Raw genomic sequence first — 20386 nt, forward strand, 5'->3', positions numbered from 1 at the left:
TCTGACTTTCACCATCATTTCCTTCACAAACATGTAACTCTGACAGAGCTGCAAAAGGTAACCCAGTGAGAATGGTGGTCCAGCCCAACAGACATTTCTGAAAAGTGTCCAATGTGTTCCTTACAACCATGATAGACAGCCCTCCATTCTTCCTGTTTTATAGCTAGAAAGTCAAGGTTCAGAGAGGTAGCAAAACTACACAGCTGTTAAATGCTGTAAGTAGTTTTTCTGTCTCATGTTTCAGTGGCTGTTCATTTAACGATCATTTGTCAAGGATGTCCAGTGTTCCAGATAACACGTCTTATACTTGGAGGATATTAAATTGAATGAGACATGGGATCTACCCTCTAGGAGCTTGAATCACCCTGGGGTTAAAGATACGTTTAAAACTTGATCAAATGTAGTTGGATAAGACAGCCGTAATAGCCAGAATAATGGCCCACTTATTCTGAGTCCAGTGGGAGGTCACACCCCTGTGGGGACCTTGAGGAGAAAGTCTTTTCAGCGTAGGGATCAGGGAAGTTTTTCCATCGCCAGGAAAGGACACTTAGAATATCTAGCAGTCATAGGGAACAGCAAGGCCCCTCAGAACAATGGGAACCATGAGTGCAGAGAAATTCTCAGTAAGAGAGAGCCTTCTTGTTAACAAGATGTGGGGAAGAGGGCAGCACGGTGCAACCTATCAGAACCCAAGGGGGCCTTCCCTGTCCACATCCTCTGCTGTAGCTCCTCTCTGAAGTACCCAGATAAAAGTATCTCTTGCATATTTCATGAGTTTTTCAGATGCTAAAGGACAACCGCCAAATGGAGGAAATCAACTACGTGACAATCAGGAGCACGTAGCCCTCAGACCTTCTGGCACTTCCCATTGTTACTATTACTATGACTTCTGTGACAGCACCCTGTGACCTCATGCATGTTTGCATGGTCAGTCGTATCCCATTCTTTGCAACCCCAGGACTGTAGTCTGCCAGGCTTCTCTGTGCATGGGACTTCCCAGGCAAGAACACTGGGATGGGTTGCCATTTTCTCCTCCAGGGGATCTTCCCAACCCAGGGATCGAACCGGTATCCCCTGCATTGGCTAGCTGATTCTTCACCCCTGAGCCACCTGGGAGCCTGTGGCCTTATAATCAACCAATCAGAGAATTGACCAGGAGCTGATTACATACCCCACACCACCCGCTCCTTATTTGGCCTTTGAAGATGATTTCCTGAAACCCCTGGAGGAGTCTCAGGGGGTTTTTTGAGCATAAGTCCTGCGTTCTTCTCAGATGGCCCTGTGATAAACTTTTCTCTGTTCCAAACTCCAACATCTCAGTTTGCTTGGCTTCACTGTTCAGTGGGCTCAGGAACTTGTCTTCAGCAACAAGGACTGTACCAGAATTTCTAGCTTGCACAACAAGGTAAGGAGTGGAATATGGGCTATGACTGAATTTTATAATTTACTCAATTTTCAGCATTGTGGTCCTCGGTACTCTCTGCCTGGAAGAATGAACACTTTCCAAACTACCAGGTTTGTGTGCGTGCTAAGTAAGTCACTTCAGTCCTGTCTGACTCTTTGTGACCCCATGGACTGTAGCCTGCCAAGCTCCTCTGTCCATGCTATTCTCCAGGCAAGAATACTGGAGTGGGTTGCTATTTCCTCCTCCAGAGGATCTTCCCAACCCAGGGATCCAACCTACGTCTCTTACATCTCCTGCTTTTGGCCACTAATGTTGTCATAAATAAATCAGTTGTGGGCAAAGGTGATGTAATGAAAATCAGGTTTTTAAAAAATTGTTGCAGGAATTTATTTTAGAAAAACAGAATATAACTTGGGACACTTCAATATGCAAACCTCCCCGTGAAGGAGTCTTATGTCTTGATTTCAAATCTATACATAAAGGATTAAAAACCAGATTAGTGAACTAGGACAGTTCAGTTTAGAAAGTTTATATAGATATGAGAAACTAATGCAGTCGGTGGATAGTGGACAGGTCTTCACCGGAAGATCCAGTTTTATTGAATGATAGCAGGATACTGTTAAAAATAAAATTTAAATGTATCCAAGTTTCAAGGGATATGTCATTATTTTGGCAGTTCTACCATTATTTGGATAGAGGTGCAAGAGGTGAAATACCATCGTACTCTTTAAAGTACAAAAGCACAAGTCTTTGGGAGTCAAAGCACGTGCTAAGTGGAAAAATTTTAAATTATTGCCTAAAGCCTTTTTTTAAGCTGGTGAAAATGTTTTATTAGAATATTCCATGCTTTTTAGGGGAACGTGGAGGCAGTGTTCTAGAAGAAGAAAGCAAAGCCGGAAGGAAATGTATACATTCTATATTCATACTGTGTGTGTGTGCTATATACACACCCTACCTCATACACACCTCCCTTCACATACCTATATAACTGACATCTCTCATAGTGAGTTCAAACAACCAGAAAGCTCAGATAATCAGTGTCAATACTACACAATTATAATTGAAATTCTTTATGATGATTCCGTGACTCTGAAGAATCCTGAGATGCCTCTGGGATCCTCAAGGGTATATTAAATTATGTCAAGGTCAATATTCTTGTTAATTATATTTTATTATATTATTTAAATATTGATTATCCTTCCATGTTATACATGTTGCTTTTATTTGACCTAAATAGTTAATTAACTATGTTTTAATTTGTGTGTGTGAATATTTGTGAAAAAAAGGTGCTAACATGCACATTTAATTTCATAACTGGTCTTCAATGGTAGCTGCAAATGTGATGCTTAGTAAAACACACCTTTAGTATAAAAAGACTATAACCTAGATACCATACTACTGCCTTATTTATATGCTTGCTTCTACATTAAATTTTTGAGACATTTGGTTGGAAAAAAGGGTTTCATTGGTTTATGAAAAAAATTGACAATGAGCTCTTTTTGTCCTCTACTTTAGGGCTTAGTTCCCAAGTTTTTGTTTGCTCACTCCGTTTGTCTGTATTTGTTCCAAGTTCTGATCTTCAGTGATAATGCTTGGTTTGAAAGAGGCATCTCTGGCAATCAACATTTGCCAGAATGTGCTCCCTAATTCTCTCTAGATTTGCTATTCAGAGTAAGCGAGATTGGGTATTCAGGTTAGGGCACCCATCCTTTTGAAGCCCTCTCCTCATCCTCAGCCCCAATCGGTAGGGATGATTTTTAGGATGGTAATGATGGTCAGCTTACAGGATTCCACTTACTGGATTCCAGTCACTGTTAAGAGCGTTAAGTGCTTCTGTTCATTTAATTCTGGGGACAACCCTATGAGATTGTTACTATTTCACTTTTGAAAAAACTGAAGTGCATTCATTTGTTTAAAAACTGAACATTGAAGTCAGACTGTGGACCAGGAGCTCATCCAGGTTTGGGTCCATAGCAATGAATACAATAGACACAAAATCTCTACCTTCTCAGAGATTACACTCTGGCAGAGGCTCAGAGAGATTTGGAAACCCTGCTTAAGGTAGGACAGTTACTATGGGACATAGAGCATGTGCTCTAACCCCTGCTTCAATATTGTTTTCTCAGCCTTGTAAGTTCCACAGGAAACCTCAATCTATGGTGACTTTGGACTTTAAGTCAACTTGTCACAGAATTGAGACTTCCCTGGGAGTCTAGTGGTTAAGAACCCACCTGGCAATTGCAAGAGATGCAGGTTTGATTCCTGACCAGGAAACTAGGATCCCACTTGCCACGGGGCAACTAAGCCCACATACTGCAGCTATTAAGCCCGTGCACCACAACTAGAGAGTCTGCAAGCCACAAGATCCTGTGTGATGCAACGAAGACCCAGAGTGTCACGACTAAGACTTGACACAGCCAAATAAATAAAGATGAAAAACAAAAACAGAAAACAAAAATGTTGCAGAATCTATTTGGTTCAGCAAGTATTGCTGAGTGCCTGCTATTCATGGGCTCCTCTGTCCATGGAATTCTCCAGGACAGAATATTGGAGTGGATAGTGTTCCTTTCTCCAGGGGGATCTGCTAAACCCAGGGATTGAACCCAGGTCTCCCACATTGAAGGCAAATTCTTTATCAGCTGAGCCACCAAGGAAGCCCTTAATGGGAATAACACAAGACTAAGAGTTGTGCCTCTGACACTATTTAGGGACAAAGTTCCAAACTTCTCTTGCCTTATAGGTAGGTAGTAGATGAGATACCACCGAGTTAACTTGATTTTTAATGATTCTATATATCTAAAACTTTAAGTACAATGTTTAAAAATGTACACTTTCCAAAAGCATATGCCTCATGCTGACTTTGGAGGCTGTAAGCCTCTTGGAGGGTTTTGTAGTTTTCAAATACTTAATCTGATTAGCTCAGCATAATGGCCCAGCAAACAGGTTAGAAAGATGCTATCATTTCAGCTTTACGTTTGTGGAAACTGAGGCTAAGTGGCTTACCCTTGGGCACAGAACTAGAAAATATGGGGACAAACACTCAAATTCCTGTCTTTGCACAGACTCTGGCCCAGCTGTCTTCATTGAGCTTGTCTTGGAAAGAATTGTTCTTTACCCTCTTACTATACTGAAGGCCCTATGAACAATGGTAAATGGAATATGGTCCCTACATATTCTTAAAGCACCTGTAGTTCAGCAGTTGGGAAGAATGCTTGTACATAAACAACTCCTAAAAAGGAATAAAATGGTAAGAGTCTTAAGAGAGATTCAAATATGCAGCAATAGAAATTGATTGGTGGGAAAGATTAGTTTAAGTTGACTAAAGAGAAGACTTCCTAGAAAGATACTGTTTGAGTTTGTTGTATACAGATATATGGAGTAGGGGAAAGATGGGAGTGACAGCATAAACTAAATTATGGGAATGTTGTTATCATTGTTGTTTAGTCATGAAGTTGTGTCCAACTCTTTTGCTGCCCCATGGACTATAGGCTCCTGCCAGGCTCCTCTGTCCATGGGATTTTCCAGGCAAGAATACTGGAGTGGATTGTCATTTCTTCCTCCAGGGGATCTTCCTGACCCAGGGATCAAACCTGTGTCTCTTGCATTGCAGACGGATTCTTTACCGCTGAGTCACCAGGGAAGCCCCATAGAAAAGCACTAAGGAGAAACCCACAGTTCAATTCAGCGAAAGCATAAGTAAGTCATGAAGGGCAGCTATAGAGAGACTGCTTGGATGGGCTGAGACCAGTGGTGAAGGTCCCAGGACCTAGGACTTTGTAAGCTCTTGGGAGCCAATGGAAATTTCTGATCAAGGGAGTATGTGATCAGAGTTATTCTTCAGAGAATCCAACCTATCAACCAATGTAAAAATGGATTGGATTGTGGAATAAAAAAGCAGAATATTATATGTACTGAATACAGCCCAGAATGAGAGAGATGAAGCTCCACAGGCTAGAATATTGAAAGAATTTCTGGAGCAGGAACAACTTGGTCTGGACTTAAGAGGAATGGCCGAATTTGCTATGGGAAGTCTTGGTAGATGACTTGTCGTGAGATTATAGCATTCACTCTCATCAGGGCACCTGCTAGTCCTTCAGGGAATAAAAAGACATATGTTCTTTGAGCAACAAAGTGAATACTAAACAGGAGAGTGCCCTCCAGAGTGAATCCAAGGGTTCAGGAAGCTCTGAAATTGATTCAGAAATGCAGAGTTAGGGGCCAGAAATGCCTCCTGGGCTGCATGACCTAATCTTATGACAAGCTTAGGCCAAGAGGAATCCCTAGCACCTCTCTGGGGGTCACAAAACTGTAAGTTTGACTGTTAGAGAGAATATCAACCTTTATGATAGACCCAATAGCATCAAAACTTAAGCAATCATCATTAGATTTATAGAGGGGAGATGGAAGAAATCAGACCAGGTGGCTGGACAAAGCACAGAAGCTCATCCTGAAGCGATGTAGCTCTGCTGTAAACAGCTGGGAAACAGCTGCCACTGACAACCCCTGCTGACATGCTGCTGCTAGCGACAGGCATGCTCAGCGCCAGGAAAGGTGACATGAAATCTGCAAGGCTAAGCACTGGGGCAAGAGGACTCGTAGGCCAGGCCTGAAACGTATATTTGAAGGCAGGCCTCTTCCTGTTGCTTAACTTACCCTATTTATCTTGCCCAGGAAAAATGCCAGCCAATTATCCTTGTTTCAAATGGAGATTGGGAGGCTCCATTTTGAGTATCTTAGGTCTTATACGCCATTACTATCTACATTGCAACCTTCCTGCAATCGTCAGACTTCAGACTGTGTGTGTTTCAGAAATTGGCAAAGTGTTATCCAAGGCCATTCATTATTGTACACTCCTCCCAGCAGTGCATGGGAAGTCCAGTTGCTCCACAACCTCTCAACAGTTAGGTTTTATAAATTTAGCCATTCTAATAGGTGTGCAGTGTTGTCTGTTATGGTATTAATTTTCATTTCCCTAAAGGATATTTTCATGTGCTTATTTGCCATCCCGTGTCTTCTTTGGTAAAAATGTCTGCTTAAATCTGGACGCTTTTTTTCTTTTCTGGTTGAAAGAGTCCCCTACATATTCTAGATATAAGTTTGTGGTCAGATAGATATATGCTTTGCAAATAATTTTTCTCAGTTGGTGGCTTATCTTTTTATTTTCTTAATTGTATCTTTTAATAGCAAAAGTTGTTAATTTTGATAAAGCCTTGCTTTATTTCCCCCATCTCTTTGATTCTTTCAAGTCTAGAAAAGAGGCAGACCTTGGCTGTTGTTTGAGCTAGGCTGTAGCAAATAGTTCCCAACTTTAGTCCAGAAATTCCTCTTTCTATTTGATTGTGATCCCATGGTTTTTATGGTAAATAGTAGAGACACAGAGTAAAGGATCAGGTGAGGTGGAGGTTTTCTGGGATCTATCAACAGATCTTAAGTCCATCCAAAACCAGCATTCAATATACTCAAGGATTTCAAGGGAGTTTCTCTTCTATTCAGTGAAAGCAGATTCCTTGACATGTTGCTTCTTAGAACTCCTTGCATCCCTTGATAAATATGACTGTGAGAAGGAAGGGTTTGATTCTGAGCCTGTGACTTATGCTGGTAGATTTCCTTGAAGGACATCTTAAGTGACTAAAGTATTGACTATTCTTGATACACTTTCATCATCACCCAGACACTTCAGAGGTGACAAGACTGGTTTTTTGTCTAATACATTTGTGGTTTTTTTGGAGAGGATAGAAAGTCAAGACTGAGAATAATGACCTTACTCCCAGAAAGACATCTGGAATATCCTGTAAAAAGCATATTTCGTGTTCCTCTAAAACTTTCTAAATATCAGAACCAGCTAAGTCATAGCAGATATTTGTTTCCATCCCTATGCTTACTAAATCAGAGTTTCTAAGCTGTTTGTCTCCATGTGATTTTCATTTACACCCCAATTTGAGAACATGGGCAGAAATGTCTTTTCTTTTATATTTGATCAGTCATGTCATATGAATTCCAGGCTTTGTGTTGGAGCAAAATGATCCCAGGAAGGCAGAATTTTTATCCGATCCATGTCTTTTACGATCAAAATTATGTGCTTCCAAAGAAAGTGTAAGGAAAACAGGAAGAGATTCCCATACCTGCCTCTGGGAGAAAAGGAGTTAACTTGCAGGATGCTAACTGATTATTACCTGCTCTAGGCAGGAATGTACCTAAGTCTATTGGCTGCAGGCAACAGAGTCCCTGAGGGGTGTGGGGCAGAGGCTTCTGTGGTTGGGAGGCATTATTTGCTGCCTGTTCTGTGGGGCTGAGAAAAGTGGATGTCATTTTATTGAAGTCAGGAGTGGAGAAGAATGGCAGAAGTCATTTCCTAGAGGTTTGGCATTTGTCTGCAGAGGTATGATACATATTAAAAAGCATGATTTAAAAAATTTTTTTTCCAACAAAACTCAAACTTTCTTGTAGTTGTTTACGGTAATCGGCAATGTTAACACAGTGCTGAAACAGAAATGGTATTCGTGAAATACAAAAACAACAACAACAACAACAAAAAAAACTGTGGGCAAATGAGACATCCCTTCATTACATAAGACCATCCAAAGCCAATGGAACTTTGCCCATGTTGGATAACACTGTTCCCCTCCCCTCACCTCCTCCTTGCTCCTGTCTATGTATTTCCCCCTAAGTATTATCATCATTCAATCCATCTTTTAATGATAGGCATAAATACCAAGCACTGCTAAACTCATGCCTATCCTTTACCCCCGTTGTTTAGCTTGAAATGTTCTCCACTTCTTGCTACTGTCTCCTTTCGGTTCTTCCTCTCTGCAGGAACTCATTGCTTTGCTCATCTAGGTATGTTTCCTCACTATCATCACAGTGCCAGACATGTATCAACATCTGTTTCATTGTACTTGCAATTTTTTCCCTTTGCCTAAAATGTTTTTCCCTTTCTACAATTTTAATACCACTGAAAATTTAAGATCAGAATAAATTCCATGTCTTTCTCAAGTTCTCACCTGCCCGTGGAAGTCTACCATTATTTCTGCCTCTTCTGCTACTCTAAGAGTCTGTACCTCTTTGGCATTTTTCACAATCAAATGAGCCACTATCTTTTCATGAGTTTTATTTTCTTAACCAAATTGTAAGTTTCCTCTAGGCTGTATGTCTGCCCTCACCTTCTTCACATTCTCCCATTCTCAGAAATCTGGCAATTTTAGTACTTCCTGGAGAAATTCAATATATGAAGAGGAGATTCTAGAGACTGGAGTAATACAAAATTGTAATTTAAACTGCAATTGAAAGCATATCTGAATTGTACCTGTACTCAAATGATTACCAAGTTCAAAATGTCAGTGGTGATGAAGCTGAGAAATCCTGTAGCAGAAGAGGCAGAAATAATGGCTTCAATTGTGATGTGGAAAGTGTTTGCTAAAAGCAATGCTAGACGCTATGCCCTCGTCTTTGTATTATTTCTTTTTTCTGGGAGACTTTTAGATTTTCGTGAACAGTTGGGAATGAATTTATAATCACAGCAACTTGTGATATGAGAGTGGAACGGCTTGGTTCCTAAGTATGATCCATGCTGGAAATTAGAAGTTAAAAGCTTTTGTTCATGCAGGGTTCTAGAGGTTTCCCAAAAACCTCTCTATGCAACTATTTGAATTAGTTTCAGGTGAATTTAAAGATGATCAAAGCTTCATGTGTGAAAAATCAATCCCATAGAGATTCAGAATAGCTTCTCCTGGTCATTTATGAACTGAACTGGGGAACTTTTTGAGTTTTATGTACTAACTGTAGCCATGCTCCCACATAAAACTGCAGGGGGAACTGTACTTACGCAGGAGAGACTGTGGTATGTAGCTGCATGCACGCACGGCTTTCAAATGACTTCCACTCACCTACTTAGACCAAAGAGGCTGTCAGTTAATTTAACAAACTATCCCTGTTCCCTGATCTTTGGGCCATAAAAATTGTTCATCTGCTCAGTCACAGGCCATTTAATTTTGGATGCATCGTTGCCAGTTGGTTACAGTAATTAGCATTCCCTATATTGTGGCAGCTTCCCCGAAGCTATGCTAAGTAGGGTTGCACTTTTGTGTAGAAACATAAGCTGGGTTGTGCAAATGAGCCTGGCCACCCATCTTCGAGACAGAAGCCCTAACTACCATCTTCTTGGCTCAGGGTGCCTTCCAGGCCCACCTGCAGACCTTATTTACTGATTATTAATGACAAGAACCGTAGGCAGCTGTGAAAGGCACAGCATGGCAACTCAAAGCTGCAACTCAGAACTATCCTCCGTGGGACTGTAATTTTCTTGAATGACACCTGACTTCATTTTAATTTCTTTCTTTGCCCCAAATGCACTTGTGCTGGAGAAATGCAATAGAAATTCAATGAGCTCCCCGTTTAATAGGCAGACTTGCACCATTTGTTGGTGCATCTGCTAGGTTCCTGGCAGAAGTGGGGCATTTGGAAAGGAAATATACATTTGTGTTTGTTCCAGAGTTGGCACACAACCCGGAAGGCGATGATTCAGCAGAGCCCCTGGTGAGATACCAAAGAACAAGGTTACCTAGTGGTTTACTAGCTGCCAGTCTATGGAGATCATATATTATATGGGTTTAAAAATCAAATTTGATTGAATACATGTTAATTTTCCAACATTATTGTGCATGTGCAGGAGATCAGATTTTTATTCCAATTTTGAGGGACATGGTATTTTGTGGAAAACTCAGAAAATGAATTGGCTTCTTTAGGAATACAAACTGGAATTCGTTCTTTGAAAGGCACACATCTGCATTTTAGTTTGTATATCTACCGAGTTTTGGTTTCCCAGGAAACCACCATGCAAGACTTTGTAAGAAGGGTTCACCACACATTGCTTTATATCCATGGTGATTTTATTTCTTTTTCTAATGTGCCAGAAAGTAGTATTTCACCAATGGAATTCATTGTTGCATGTTTAACTTTCAGATTAATAGGATGAAAACCTTGAATGTAATTAAAAATAGGTTATGTTTTCTTCTATTGATGGATGCTAATGCAAATATGGGGCTTTAGCTCACATTACTTGCTTTCTTGTCTCTTACTGACAGGCTGAATTGTTCAGAGGAATGAAAGCATCTTAAGTTGAAATTTTGGGGGGGGTGAGGAACTCATAAATTTTACGATGGATTAGTCATTTTGCTGTCCTATTTAATCACCATATTCTCTAAGTACAGTGAACTCTGCTAATTAAAAAATGATCTACATAGTCGGGGTACAATTAATCTTTATTTGCATACGTTTTGAGGTAAAATAAAGTAAATATTACAGGGAAAAAAAGAGAGCTACTAGAGTATTTGGTGATTGTGTGTGCAGTGGGAAACGGTGAGTGCCATTGATGAGCTAGAGACAAGAGAAGCACTGCTTAGTCTAGTTATTTTACTGAAGTTTTTAAAATGGAGTCTACAAAGGCTCATCTTCATAAATGCCAACATAAGCATAGGAATCCAATAAGAACGATGGATGTTTGGGGAAAAAATTGGGCCCAAGTACAATAGTTTCTCATTTCATTTGTTACCAAAAAAAGAAAGAAAGAAAGAAAAAAGGTATGGAAAGCCCAGCGGAGTAGCCACAGCAGGAGAAGCAAGGAGCAAAAGGATTTCAGGACCCAATTTTAGAAATTTCTTTAGCCCACATCACAAGAGCTACAGCGGGAGGAAAAAGTGGGGCATGTCTGCATTGTCCACAATGTATTTCTATGAGAGCAGGCATCTTTCAAACTCATACCAGGAGAGAAAAGCTAAGGTCTGCTTTCAATGGCCTTCTACTGCTATTCATTTCTTTCAGGTAACAAAAATGATCTAGCTTTCGATAGGGGTGGAGGAAAGAATGTAAATCCTTGCCTGAGAATGTTGTGGTGAAGGGCTTTGGAAAAGCTTTGTTGACAAGTGCAACCTCAGTTATAAATGACGGGAAAGGCAAAGTGTTTGTCAAGGCAGTTTTTTTAGGGGGTCTCCCAGCAGGTGATTCTGGTCAATGTCCAGAATGGATCAAGAATGCAGGTATTCAGAGCCACTAAAACCCTGAGCTCCATTTACCACCCTCAGTGACTGTGGAGGATAGGGGATTAGAAACTCAGGAAATGAGCAATTTATTGAGTGATCAGGAAGAGCGTTCATTTTGGCCAAGACTTTTTCTAGGAGAGTCTATGGTACAGGAAGAAATGAAGCCCTAAGTTTTTGAACCTTTCACTAGTTATTACTGCTGCTGCTGCTGCCAAGTCGCTTCAGTCGTGTCCGACTCTGTGCCACCCCATAGACGGCAGCCCGCCAGGCTAGTATGGGTCAAATATACATATTGTATTCAGTTTTATCTGTTAACAAAAACCGTTGATACCTCTTGGTGATCTCTCAGTGAACTGGATCCAAAATGGTGAGAAAATAAAATGACGGTGACAGTCATAAAATCATATAACTGAAGAACTGAAAGGGACCTTTAACATCATCAAAGTACAAAAAGCAATTAATTAGAAATGAGTTTCTTCCCAGGAAACAAGCAAAATACAATTTTTGCCCCATTTTAGCTTCTATTTAAAACAGTGGCTATGCTGCTTAGTTCTTTGTAGATTGGTTCTGCATTGCTATTGACACCAGGAAAATGAAGAACAGTTATTAGATAATTGAAACCCAGCATTCAAAAATGCTCTGAAGAGGGGAATTCCCTGGTTGTCAGGTAGTTAGGACTCTGTACTTCCATTGTAGGGGACATGGGTTTGATCCCTGGTCGGGGAATTAAGATTCCACAAGCCACACGGTGAAGCCAAAAAACAAACAAAAGATTCTCTGAAGTGGATAGCTACCCTGCCATTGCAATTGTCACTGCAATTCAGAGGTGGGTCTGCACCTGCCCCAGCTTTCCACTTGGATGATACTACATCTCGGAAGTTACCTTTAGGAAACCAAGTATTCTCTAGTCATCCTGGATATTCACATCTAGCACCATGTGGATTTGGAATGGGGGCGGGGGGAGGTGTTTATCATTAAGGAAGATATTTACACTTATGGTGACATTTTGGCATATTTAAGTTTATGGGGATATTCAGCCAAAAAAAAATCATCTGAGGCAGGTCAGATTTGCTGACTACAGTGAAATGTCCTTTGGATTTTTTTTTTTAATTTTATTTTATTTTTAAACTTTACAATATTGTACTCATTTTGCCAAATATCGAAACGAATCCACCACAGGTATGATTTAATCAGATGTGATGAGGCCAACAGACTGGGAGACAACTGTCATGAAGGAAGAAGCTCTGACTTCCAGTTCCCTAGAAGCAGGAGGCATGGCACACAGGGCCACATGGGGAAGCACCTGGGTCAGTCAAGAGGCAGAGAGGGGAAGGGACAGCATGGCCACAAGCCTGTAGTTTGGTTACTGTGGGAAAGGCGAGGCAGGGCAGCGTAAACACCTTAGGATTGGCTAGTTTGAATAATTTCAGTGGGCTATCCCTAGGCTATAGGGATGATCCCTAGTTGTCTGGCATGATTTATTTGGAACAGAGGAAACACTGACTTGGTGTTTGAAAATTAGTTAAAAGAAGTGTTTGAGGTTATGGGTTTTGGATCTGTCGGTTTGCATATCAGAGGCTCACTCCCAAGCAAATTGCTTCCTATCTCTAGGAATTAGCTAACCTTGAGAGGAGCAGGCCCTCCTCTAGTCTGCAGGGTCCCCAAGATGCCAAAACATCATAAACTGTACAAAAAAGCATAATTTATTAACTCTACTTCATTGACTCTACTTCAGTCCTAAAGCCCCATCCTGTAGGACTAACCCCCAATCAAACATAAGATCTTGAAGTTAACTGGATATTGGTCTTCCTCTCCAAAGGGAAAGTGGAGCCATGACAACAGATGGGAGCTTATTTTAAATGTTTGGCCAAATAACTCTCAAGGCAGCATAATAATAATCATAATTACTACCTATTGATCTGTTACTCTGTGCCAGGTACTATGTTATGCACTTAGCATATATTATTTATTTCTTTTTTGACAATGTAGGTACTGTTTTCTCCATTGTGATATGAATAAACCAAAAGTTTGGAGAGGCTTAGCAACTTGTCTACAGTTACTTCAGCAATAGAAAGCAGAACAGGGCTTCTTATCCAACTCAGACCACAGAGGTTAAGGTTTGGATCCTTAACCTGTACACTCAGACTCTGAGATTTCACAGGACAGTAAACAAGAAATGGCAACAGAGATAGAGAGTCTGACAGAGGTTTGGCAGCATTTTAGCTGTGCAAAACAAGACCATTTAAAAATGGGGGAATGGCCAGTGGGAATTTGCTGTATGCTGCAGGGAAGTCAAATCCAGCACTCTGTGACAACCTAGAGGGGTGAGATGGGGTCGGAGGCAGGAGAGAAGTTTAAGAGGGAGGGGACATATATACACCTATGGCTGACTCATGTTGTTGTATGAAAGAAAAGAAAGAAAGTGTTAGTCGTTCAGTCATGTCCGACTTGTTGCCATCCCATGGACTGTAGCCTGCCACGCTCCTGTGTCCATAGGACTCTCCAGGCAAGAATACTGGAGTGGGTTGCTATTCCCTTCCCCAGGGGATATTCCTGACCCAGGGATCAAACCCAGGTCTCCTGCATTGCCAGCAGATTCTTTACCATCTGAGCCACAGGGAAGCCCATACTGATGTATGGCAGAAACAACACAGTATTGTAAAGCAATTATTCTCTAATTCAAAGTAAATGGATTTAAAACAACAGAAATAAATAGATAGATACACATAAAAAAATGAGGCGTTATTATTAGACTATTCCAACAAAAGAAAAAAACAGAAGAGACATGTAATCTCAGAATACAAGGAACATGTTTCCATGGAAATAAGTGTAATTTTATGAAAACTCACTGTAGTGTCTTCATTTTTCTCCTGCTACCAAGAATGGCATCTGATGGGCCAGGTCTGGGATTGGCGTGGGGCAACACAGCTGTACAGAGTAGTGATGAGGGGCTGTGGTAGCCCCTGGCACTGCTCAGGATTTGCTGTCAAGCCCTGCAGGAGGGCACCCCCCAGTGTGGTGAAGGGGGCATGAGGCTGGGGAGGTAGATGACAGCATACAGCTCTTTCTAGAAACACCACTTTCAGAAGCTCAGACAAGGCATGCAGGAGATTTAAGGCAACTATAAAGAGAAAGGGATGGATCTGGTATCTTGTTTAAGTGAAAGACAACAGAAAAAATCGTGTTCAAGACAAAATTTAGCAAGGCTGATGGGGAAAAAAGTATGGATGATTGACTAAGAACATGGGAACTTTTTGCAAAGATGCCAGGGGACCAAATGTCCTACATCCTAATTAAGGACAAAAAGGGGACATTGGTTAAAATAGCAGCAGCAGGAAGGTAATAAATCAGATGGAAAAAGCACATGATGGCTGTAAGTTTCCTAAAATACTGGAATTACGTGTACGAAGCTCGGTTCCAACCCTTAGCCTCATTAATTCTTTGCTGTTGACCAATATGAACGATGGGATTCCTTTTCTTGTTCCTTTCATTTCTATTTAGAGCTGAAGTGAGTTCTAAGATGGGTCTTTTCCATTTGCCATTGTGCTTTTTTCACTCTGAGAAAATATTTTTGCATTTCTCTTTTAGAGCTATTGTTGGAGAAGGCTACTGAGACGGCACAGTTGCTAGTTGACCCTTGAGCTGAACCCAGGCAGTCAGACAATCCCACCCCTCCTGTGTCCTTGGAATGTACATGCTGCCTACCATTCCCATAGTGGAGACACAGCCTTGAGAGAGTAAGGTCTTGTTGAGATCGCCTGGGCTGTGCCCATGACTGAACCCTGTTAAGGCCTCTCTATGAACTTTTAAAGATGCTGGCAGGTGGGTGTGGTGAGCTAGTCATCTTGTAGCCCCCAAGATGAGCCTTATAAGTAAGTTTCCTTACCTATTTTAATGGCCACCCACCCATCTGGAGTGGGTTCTGTCTTTCTCCAATCTCTCTTTGCCTTCTATGTACAGGGGCCAATTTGCAAACCAACAGCTCTCCAGATTAAAATAAGGGACTTTCTTTTTTAAAGCTGGGAAAAACAAGGTAGATTGAATTGGGAGATGTCCTACTTAGGTATCAGTTTGGCCTTTAGAAATGATACCAATGCTATGTCTTTGTATACATAGACCGGTGCTACCTATGACTGTGCCCAGGAGTTTATAACTCAGTGATTCAGGACACAACTTGTGGGGGAGGGGGAGGATGAGCTTTGTGATAAGGGTCCATCAAAACCAAACACAGTGTGTGAAAGATAGTCTGGCATTCAGGGGACTTCAGTTCTTATTTTTTCTTTTTTCCTATCAGTTTTGGAAATGTTAGTTTTCTCTCTTTGCACTTATCTTATTATCCTAGCAAGCTATAGTTATTAGAAAAGAAATGGCAGATATGTCTCAGGCTTCTTGCACAATTTGAAGCATGACTTTATGAAGTCTCTTTATCTTTATGACAACGTGGCAAGGGAGATATCATTTTATGTATTTCATAAATGAGGAATCAGAGACCCAGAAAGCTTAGCTGACTTACCCAAAGCCACACTGTAGTGGAGTTGAGACTGAAAACCAAGGCCTTGTTCTGGTACCCTGCACAAGGGCTTCTCCAGCTGTAGTGTGTATATGGGCTACCTGGAGACCTTGCTAAACTGCAGATTCTAGTTCAGTAGGCCTAGACCTGGTCTGAAATTCTACTCTTCTAACATGCTCCCAGCTTTTGCACTTGCTCTTGGTTCCTGGATCACACTTTGAGTAGCAAGGTATTACATAGCCATTGTTGACAAATAGGCAGAAGGCTTAAGTTGTGTTCTCCTAGAGTTTAGGGGAAAGTATTCATTCCATCGTTCACCGTGAAGTACCACGTTGGCTATAGGTTTCTGTAAATGTATTTTTCAAGTTAAGGAAGTTCTTTTCTGCTCATAGTTTCCTGAGAGTTTTTATCATGAAGAGATGTTGAATTTTGTCAAATACTTTTTTCTGCATGAATTGATATAAACAGTAAATAAATAAAACAAAATGAAAACAAACTCCTAGATATACAGAACAAATAGATGGATGCCAGGAGAGGGACAGGGGATAAATAAGGAAAGGGAACAAGAGGTGCAAAACTCCAATTACAAAATCAATAAACCATAAGGATATAATTATAGTATAAAAGAATGTTCAATAATACTGTAATAACTAACATAATATTGAACATCTACTATATTTCGGTTTTAAAAAGTGACCAAAAGCAGAGTTTCCTCATATATCACTTGTCCCCACACATTTTCTCCTATAAACATCTTGCACCACAGTGGTACGTATGCTAAAATTTATGACAATATATTAATACATCATTATTACTCAAAGTCCATGGTTTCTACTAGGGCTCACTGTTAGTGCTGTACATTCCATGAATTTGGACAGATTATCTTTTAAAATGTTATCTTAAAAACATCTTTAAAAATATTTTTATCAAATTGGTATTGCTATCTCATATTATTAAATTTACATTTCAGTTTTTATGTCGGTGATTCTTATGTACTCTGTTGTGTTTGTTTATGATTATTTACTTTGCCCATGATATTAACATGCTTTCTTATGTCATTTATTTATAAAAGATTTTTGTATATTAAGGCTTATAAATAAATACAATTTTATTTTGTTAAATATATTAATTTACTGAAATCTCTTAATAGTTTCAATAGTCTTTCTGTTGATTTGTAAAGACTCCTTGTGGTCATCCTGTCGTCTTCAGACAAGGACAGTTTTCTCTTTCCTATTCCTTTCCTTTGCAATATGTGTATACATCTTATTTCTTAATTTAGTCTTTTTGCACTGGCCAAATTTTCCAGAACACTGTTAAAAATAGAAATGACAGTGAGCATCTCCTATTTCTGTCTTTAATTATCAAGGGTCCAGTGTTTGCCATTTAGAATGATCTTTATCATTAGCTCCTAAAATAAACTTTTAACGTGAGAATGTTTTTTTTCTATTTCTTGGTTACAGTGAGTTATTATTAGCAATAACTGATTCCTGATTTCAGTGGGAATAGCAACTTCACTTTCACTTTTCACTTTCATGCATTGGAGAAGGAAATGGCAACCCACTCCAGTATTCGTGCCTGGAGAATCCTAGGGAAGGAAGAGCCTGGTAGGCTGTCATCTATTGGGTCGGACTAAATTTGTGGCATAGTAGACCAAAACACATGCCTGATATCAAGACAAATATTTTTATATTAAATTGGATGTAGAATAGAATGATATTCAAGGTCAGATAATACCCCAGTGCTAGACTTAATGGTTGGCCATTATGATCCAGGACATTTTCAACTACATGCAAGTGTAAATATGTATCACTTGCACATGTCATGGTACATTCACCAGAATGTGTTACTAGTGTGATTAAAGGTAAGGATTCAGGTTGTTGATAAAGGGGATTTATTATCTCATTCCCTGCATTACCAGTTTGCTCTAAAGCCTTGCTACTTAAAGCTTGGTTTGCAAGTCAGAAGCTTTGGCAGTTATTGGGTACTGGCCAGAAAAGTGATTATCTCATACCCCAACCAAGACTTTCTGAATCAAATCGGATTAACAAGATCCCCTAGATGATTCACATGCACATTACCTTTAAGAACCACTGGTCTAGTGCAGTAGCTCTTGAACGTTTCTATGGAACTGAGTTGTCTAGCAAGTCTGCCCAGGTATCCATACCAAGTAAACCAGAATCTATGAAGGTCACATCCAAGGTCTCAGCATTTTTGAAAACTCCCCATATGGTTCCAAATATGCAGCCAAATTTGAGATCCAGTGGTCTAGAGCCAATGCAGAAATCTTCAGAGAGAACCCCCTCCGCACCCCTGTGGCTTTTTATAAGCTTCCAATTTCAAATTGGAGTTTGAGAGCAAGAGTAATGTCTTCATCTGAGCTAGAAGCCTCTGAGACTAGAGAAAGGAGGTTGGATTCTCTATGGGTTCCCCAGAGACTCAAGCCTTCAACTCTATATTCTCCATGACTTTCAAGAGCTCGTAGATGCTGTTAGTTAGTGGTAGTGTCTTCTCTAATGTGATTTGTGTTTGACAGTCTCTAATGAGTGTTACTTGGGGTAGAAGAGTGACTAGCAAGGTAATTACCATACTGTACAGGGTATCCTGTGTCTCTCACTGTAACTCTTGTTATTTTCATTTATAGTGATGGCAGCCCAGAGTCAGTGAAAGGCACCATGGGAGCCGTCTACCAGGGGGAACTTCACTGTCAGTAATCAATCTGGAGGCTTTGGCTCCACACTTCGGTGATGGGGCTACATCCTAAAGCACACCATTGGTGCTGCTTTGAGAAAGACCTATGCCCACAAAGTTCCCTAAGTTAATTTTTTTTCCTGCTGGGGAACTGCCTTCATTTGCATTGACTCTCAATGACCTACCTTCAGGCAAGCACCTGCCTGCAGTCAGAGGTGTGGCTTAAAATAGAACTGTGTATTTAATGAATAGCAATTTCCATGGAGGGCTCTTGGTGCTATCTCTTGCGAGCAGCATCTTGTAGCCCTGGCTCCACCAGGCAGTAGGTAGGAGACTGCCTTTGGTTAGGACTAAGTATTCATAGAAGCGGTTGCGCGAGTGATAACAGGGCACCACTCAAAACCTCGGAGACTTTCAACCTAAAACCTCTTGTTCATTTCATTAATGTGATTATAGCTTTTTAATTTTTTCTTTTATATACTTACTCGTGACTTGGATCATTAGCACATGCCCTTCCCAACAGAGGAGGCTGACTTTAGGTGAGAGGGAAACAGCAGGAGAATATGAACTTGTAAAGTTTCAACTTCCCTGGTAGTCTTGTAGCTGGAAAACAGACAGAAAAATAGGGACAATATCATGAATTAGCTAAGGTATTGTTGATTCAAGTTGTTGCAAGTAATTTCCTGGGATGTAGGCAATTTTTAATGTAGAAAAATGCCCTTAGGGACTTGGGGAATAAAAACAAACCACCTGAGATATTTAAGTTTAGGAAAAACAGCTATTTAGCCTGCATAGTGGCTACCTTTCCCGCTATATTTTAATGTATGCAAATATAGTTTGTATTATGACAATAATCTCATGGCAAGTCCGAATGAAGTCAATGTAGATGGATATTTGATGCAATTTCGATTTGAAATTACTGTTAGAATATTATGAGTGCATTGTAGGGGCAGCATACAGATAGGGCTAGGAGAGAATATTGATTTTTTAACACTCATTTTAAAATAAAGTGTTGCATGTCAAATGATGTGATTAGGCAAACTATTAACATTGTAAAGCTCTCCATTTAAACCACCTGATGTGAAGAACCAACTCATTGGAAAAGACCCTGGTGCTGGGCAAGATTGAGGGCAAGAGAAGGGGATGACAGAGGATGAGATGGTTGAATGGCATCACTGACTCAGTGGGCCTGAGTTTGAGCAAACTCAGGGAGATAGTGAAGGACAGGGAAGCCTGGCGTGTTCATGGGGTCTCAAAGAGTTAGACACAACTTAGCAACTGAACAACAAAGCTCTCTTTAAGGTTTACTTTTTATGTGTTTTAAACAAATAAATATTGAATTCTACTGTTAGTCTACTATATGTATGTATACTTGGCACTACTTAAGGTAAGGAGGGAGTTATCTTATATAGCCAATTCAAGGATTTTTTTCATAGAGCCATTAAAATTTATTTCAATATAAGCCATAGATATCTACTGCTTTTTCATTTGATCATTAATCCTTTTTAGGTATCTATAATTGTAATCACAGTGTAGAATTCTGGTTTACAGGGTGGTAGCCAAGGTTAAAACCTGCACATTCACAGTCTTGCTGAGAAATTCTGATGTCATCACTCAGTGATTATTGAGCATCCATTGGGAAGATCCCCTGGAGAAGGAAATGGAACCCACTCCAGTATTCTTGCCTGGAGAATCCCATGGACAGAGGACCCTGACAGGCTACAGTCCATGGTGTCGCAAAGAGTCGGA

At 40.3% G+C, this 20386-nt stretch overlaps 1 long non-coding RNA gene across 4 annotated transcripts in view; it reads left to right on the top strand.

The window, feature by feature from the left end:
* The first annotated feature begins 930 nt into the window (after positions 1 to 930).
* LOC147361782 (uncharacterized) overlaps positions 931 to 20386 on the top strand; it is a 108517-nt gene continuing 89061 nt past the window's right edge. Inside the window, exon 1 of one of the 4 annotated variants that reach the window (XR_015137631.1) lies at positions 931 to 1405. This is a non-coding gene — a long non-coding RNA (uncharacterized LOC147361782). The remainder of the gene's footprint in view (positions 1406 to 20386) is intronic. The other 3 variants (XR_015137634.1, XR_015137635.1, XR_015137633.1) reach the window with 3 other exon arrangements.

This window comes from Bos grunniens, chromosome 12 (assembly GCF_055505025.1).
Source record: "Bos grunniens cultivar Pamir isolate PY7600 chromosome 12, Bosgru_T2T1.0, whole genome shotgun sequence".
NCBI classification, from domain to species: domain Eukaryota; kingdom Metazoa; phylum Chordata; class Mammalia; order Artiodactyla; family Bovidae; genus Bos; species Bos grunniens.